Source organism: Chinchilla lanigera, unplaced genomic scaffold, assembly GCF_000276665.1.
Source record: "Chinchilla lanigera isolate Chin_1 unplaced genomic scaffold, ChiLan1.0 scaffold00035, whole genome shotgun sequence".
NCBI classification, from domain to species: Eukaryota; Metazoa; Chordata; class Mammalia; order Rodentia; family Chinchillidae; genus Chinchilla; species Chinchilla lanigera.
In genome coordinates, this window is record NW_004955436.1 from 2093660 (window position 1) to 2100144 (window position 6485).

Genomic DNA, 6485 nt, shown 5'->3' on the forward strand with positions numbered 1-6485 from the left:
CTAGTAGAGATATAAAATGAGTTTGTCCCCTGATCTGGCTTTTCCCAAGTCTTCTAACAAAATAATGGGGTGATTTCAGTAACACTTCTCAGAAAATCCAAATTAAACCCAGCAACAAGAAGGGGGAGAATGGAGAATGATGCAGTCAGCAAAAATATCAGGCGACACACATGGCGTTTTCCTCAACATATTTTTGAGGCAAACACACAAAGGTGAGTGGAAATGATTCACCGACTTTCACCCACTTGCACACCTGAGTTTGCCTCGGGCAGCCCCGCACTCGGATGGTTTCCTGTGAGGTCCACGGCGCCCGATGATAACTTCTGCCGTGTTACTCAGTGCCAAGGCCAGCCTGCGGTCTCCCCCTGGTGAATCTTTCACAGGCGAGTCACAGCGTGCACCTTTTCATCTTCTCAGCTTGTTGGTGCTACTGTTTTGTCTGGGAGATTCATCATTGTTGTTGAGAGTAGCTGTAATTTTTGCATTGTGAGAACACATCCCAGCTTGCTTCAGCTGTGAGGATACATCTCAGGTAGGCAGATCCACAGGGACAGACGCAGATCAACAGTGGCCTGGGGCTGACACCTGGAAGGGGCTTCCTGAGAAGGTGGGGGACCCTGTGGGGCACTGAGTCCTCCACCCCTGGACACTGCCATGGCTGCGCAACCGAGCAATGCTACTGAAAACCAGAGAGCCGCACATTTCAAATTGCATGATTGTGACCCTCACACACGGCGCTTCACCAAGGCCCTTAGAAACACCCCAGTTTACTCATTCTGTAGCAGAGGGACACTTGGCTTGGTCCCAGTTTTGTGCCGCTGTATGTAAGGGCAGAATAACATTCTTAAAAGTGTCTTCTGGTGAACATATGCGCTCATTAGATTTTAGTGGAATTGCTTGCTCAAAGTTCATTACTTTTTATAATTCTTATTGCAGTGTGCTGCTTATTTAATGGATCTCTAAAAGTTTTACAGTTTAATTATATAATTAATCTTGAAAAAATAAAGACAGGAGCCCAGGATAATTATTCTTACTACCCGTAACTGAAACACACCAGCATCCTACCTGTATAGTGACCATTTGGGTCAGATATTTTCCTTTTCTTTTAAACGAAATGAAACAGTATGGAAATTTGAATTTCTTTCTAATATTTTGCAGGCTTACTCAGTGAGCACTCCCCAAAGCATCTGCTCTCATGACTTTGGCATCATCTTTCCTGTTCGCGTTCTTTTCTACTTAGGGAACATGTACGCACACCATAATCAGTGTATAGTACGGCTGTCAGCGTGTTTATGTGGCTAAAATTGCTAAGTTTTTCTTCTAACTGATAATATGGGGCCCATACTGTTCCACAACCTTTTCTCCCATTCAGTACTATGTTTTTGGAGTCTATGCAGTCATATATAAATCTTGTACAATTTTAAAATGAATTCTATGGCCTTCTATTAAAGAGTGGCTCGTACTTTATCCGTTATCCTAATGATAAGATTTTGATTGCTCTCAGCGTTCAGTTTTTCCAGGCCATAAAATGGATCTGATTGGTGTCCTCCCCCCAACCCTGAGCTGGGCGGGCTCTGCAGCGCCTCCTCTGGTCCGGGCTTCCCAGCCAGGTGGTTGGAAACGGCAGCTGGGCCAGGGGAGTGTCCACTGCCAGCCCTGCACTGAGCCCTTCCGCCCTCGCCGACTTCGGCCTGCTGCGTGTGTCCCACAGGCCCGGGCCCCAGCCCCTTCCCTGTCCTTTAGTGGAGACGCTGCTTCTCTCAGATGACCTGACTCACACAGCAAGGTCAGAGCACCACGTTCCAGAATGGTGGCAGGATAGAAAATTTGTTCCACACAATTGGATTCAGAGTGCCCAGCGATTCGGCCACTCAACCCCTACAGCCAAGAGAGGAAACTGCTTACTGCTCCAGCTGGCAGCATACCTTGGCATCATCCACATGGTGCTGGTTTTAGGTGCATTCAGAATGCAAGAGTTATGGGGTTAAGGCAACTTCCACCCCGATATCAGAAGGCCTGGAAGGTCAGGAAGTGTGCCCCTGAGAAGGCAGTGTGTGAAGCTGTGAGTGTGAAGCTTCCGGTGCAGTGGAGACCCTGGAAGTTTGGAAAAGAAATGCCTTTTGCATAAAGGGATGTGCATGAGTCTTTTGAGCAGCCGGGGACCGGGCAGCCTGCCTACAATATAAGGGAGGAAAAGAGGCTAGCTCTCCCCACTTTTGCTTTCCCCACTCCAGAGCTGCTTTTGCTGTGTTCTGCTGCCTTGAACTGTTGCCCCTGTGCCATGCCACCCTGCCTTGGAGCCAGCCAAGTATGGACTGAAACCTCCACAAACTGTGAGCTAAATAAACCTTTCCTTCCTTAACTTTGTGTGTCAGGTATTTTGTCTCAGCACCAAAAGAAAAGTAACTAAGACAGTGTGCATGTGTATATGTGTGTATGTGCATGCATGTTTGTGTGTATGATGCAGATGTATGTACGTGTATGTGTGCATGTGGGTACATGTGTGTGCATGTATGTGTGTATGTGTATGTGTGTTTGTGTGTGGGGGTATATGTGTGTGTATGTGTGTGTGTGCTCGGCCTCTGCTGGTCTCTGTACTAGTGTGCACACACTCATTTCCAAACTCAGGCCTTTGCACCTGCTCTTCCTTCTTTTGAAAGACTCCTGCATGTGTGTGTATGTGTGTGAGCTCATAGGAGGAGTGATCAAAATGCACAGTGAGTGTTTAAATTCTCGGTGCATCACAGTGGAAGACGCGTCTCCGTCAGTGCCCTCGCCGTCCTCCCCGCATGCTCGCCACTCCCTAGCGACTCTGGAGTCCTCTTCTGGGCCGGCCTTCACGGAGTGTGATAGGCAAGAGAGCGTGCGTGAATGGCGGGTGCCACCTGAGGAGAAGGCAGGCTCCCAAAAGCATGGCGATGCCCCCTCACCCACCCTTCTGATTCCATGTGACTCCCGGTTCCTCTCCAAGGTCAAAATGACCATGAAAAGTAAAGGATTTGAGTCAGTTCAGGGCATGAAGGCGTCCATGACAGTGCACCTGGAGACAGGAAGAGACTCCAGAGCTGCCTCAGAAAGGTGCAAGAATCGTGGAATAATGTGCTCAAAGTGAGGGGAGTATTTTGAGGGGGATTAAAGGCAATGTGCGTTTTACTGCAATAAAGTTAAAAAATTGAGCGTTCATCGTATTTTTATTATACTTGCTGTATCTCAGGTAAGAGACACTGTGCTGTGTGCCCTGGCTAACCGTATCTCAGTAACTGCAGACGAGCGTCCTTATCTGAAATCCACGGTGCCCCAAGACCCGAGCTTCTAGAGTGCTGAGCGAGATTCCACACCTGGGCCGGGTGACAGACGGGTCACAGTCAGAACACAGCTGCACCCCTGACGCTGTGTGACGACCTGCGTGCCAGGTGTAAACATGGATGAACTTTGTGTTCAGGCTTGGATCCCGTCTCCAGAATTTCACAATCTATATGCGAATATTCCTAAGTCAAAAAAAATCTAAATCCCACATCCAGACCCCCTCTGGCTCCGCACCTTCCAGGTAAGGATGGTCAACCTGCCCCTCGGTCACACTGTCCTTTGAAAGGCACTGGGCTCACCTCCCTCACAGCTGCTGTAGGGTTCTGAAATACTTTGCTTTGATTCCTTGTTTACTTAATTTTTCCTGACTGACATGTAAGCCTTATTTGTTGGTGTCTGGTGCAGAGCCAGTATTCATCAAATATTAGTGAAGTAGATATATTTAAAATACTTTTAGTTTTCAATTACAAGAGGAATGTGTGTCTAATGCAAAAATCTTTTCTAAATGGTGGATGGAATATATGTTCTTACTACTTACTTTTAAAGAAATGTGATTGAACTTAAAACAACTTTTCCATGTCAGAAATTTTAAAGTACTTTATAGCATTATTTCATTAAAATATCTATCATGAATACATTTCTCTGCAATGTAATTTATAATAACTAAATGATATTTCTTTGTATGTCATGTGGATTTGTCATAATTTGCTTTAATATTCAGTATTAGTTTAGTTCCAGTTAAATTTTAATTTTAGTTTTTAAACATATGCATTACATCACAGGATTGGTTGTTTGTGTTAAGGGCATTTAAAATCTATTTGCATAGCAATTTTCAAATTTACAGTATTTTAAAATATAAACAGTTTGCAATTTAAGTGAAGTTAATTTTCATTTTCCTAGGTAACAAAGACATCCTTAATACGTAACTTTGTTTCTGAGTAAAGGCCTACAACCACAGAGCTGTAGTAAAGCTGTACTACAAGCAGGAGATACACTGAAGAACATTAAGTTCTGTTTTGCCAAAATAAACTCTGGATAAGTTTTATCCTTTGGGACGCCCACTAGAAGTACAACACTGGCTTAAAAAAAAGAAGCAGGTTTTGTCTCAAAATAGGAAATTACATTGTCAGAATATAGCTGTCTTGAAGGCATTCAAGCAGACGGGAGCGAACATCTGTGGGGATTCTGGAGGGGCTCGCAGTGGGCGGCAGTTGGTTTATAAATTGCGGAGACCCTGTTTCCTGTCCTCACTCCTCCCTGGTAATCCTCTCACAACTTTTTAATAGAGACAAGTTGGTCTCAATGCCAGGATCGCCACCTGATTTCTGTTTACAATTCTTGTTAGGTCTTGTGTTTATATTTCAAAGTACCTAAAATGACAGCTCTTCATTCTTTTCTTCAGAAAAAGGGCATTGGGTCGGGCACAGTGGTGTGCACTTGTAGTCCCAGCTACTTGGGAGGCTGAGATGGGAGGATCATTTGAGTTCACGAGTTCTGGGCTGTAGTGCGCTATGCTGATCGGGTGTCCGCACTAAGTTCGGCATCACTATGGTGACCTCCGGGGAGCGGGGGACCACCAGGTTGCCTCAGGAGAGGTGAACTGGCCCAGGTCAGAAAAGGAGCGGGTCAAAATTCCCATGCTGATCAGGAAAAGGGCACTGGTGTATATCTGTTAGAATGACCTCATGTGAGGAATTCTTTCGAAAATCACATTTTGACATCTTGATAAAGCTACTTCTAATTTTTTGTGCAGGAATGCAGACTACATGGAGTTAATACTGGATCTCTGTGAGATTAGAATCTCCATGAGAAAGCTCTGTTGGATATTCATAATGAGAATAAAAATCTCAATAAAAAGCAGGGCACCATATACCTCAGTCAACTATGTGTGTTTTTAGTGTACCTAGATGCTAAAGTCTTCTAAGACTAGCACGATTACTTTTATTTTAGGTTAATGCATTATAAAGTGTTTCACCAAAAGACTGACTAGTCATAATTAAATTGCCATGAGCACAGGGTAGAGGAGTTTATGTTGTGGAGGTTACTGATGAGGGTATCGTGCTGTGATATCACGCGTGTGTGGAAAGCATGCCGACATAAGTCGTTCGCCTTGAACACTGTACAATCGATATCCTATTACCACAGTGCTGGCCGTACCACAGGGCAGCGAAATTAGAATGTCAGGGACAGAGATGCTTAAGTCAGACATTCAGGTAATGAGGATAATACTGGAATTCTAATTATTTTCTCACCTAACATGCATTTATCTTTTCCCCTAGTTCTTTTAGAATTCTTTCCCAAAATAATATGAGATATTTATAAATACTTAAAAGAATTTGTTACTTTGTAGTATTATAAGCAAAAATTATGGGATAGACCCGCATTCTGGTGACAAAAACGATGATCTTCGTATATGGTCTTAGAGTTAACATCCAGTTACAGTAACCTCCAGTAAACATCCAAATTATTTCTCAATTTGATATAAATTTAACAAATCTGAAAAAGATCATGTTGGTTATTTTAAAAAATGTGAATGAAATATGGAGATGTTAGTGAAATACTGATATGTTACATATTAAATCTGAAACATCTAAGGCATAGGTTATCAGTATAATGTTTTAACTGGAAATTCACTAGGAGAAAAACAATATTTTATATATATATATATACTATATATATATACGGTCATAATGATAAGAGGCCATTTTCAAAAATGCATAGACCTTACTGGGAACACTGAACTCCAAGCAGTGTTATATTGTTTTGGTATTTCTATTAAAATGAAGTCCACATTCTTAATGAGGTAGCAAATATTATATTGAAATCTTTGTTATCTTCACTTTTATTTATTATCAGGAATTGTCTTGTCTGGGCATGTTTTCCTGATAATTTTTCTAGATTTTGAAGGATGTTAGAATTATGCCTAAGCTTCTCAAGCTTTTATAGTTTTATTCATTTCCTGACTTTAGAATGATCTTACAATTACAATTTGTGTGTTTCCGTGAAACAAGGTTTGAGGCGAATTGAGAACAACAAATATGATGCGTGTAGCTGCTTAGCCTCCAAGTAGGGGCGGTATCCTTCGTCCTTTTCATATAAAATTTGATGGCTTTAGTGAGGCTGAATAGCGAGGAACTGGTTTAAAAACTTCTAGGTATCTTCCTGACCGAGTTAGGACA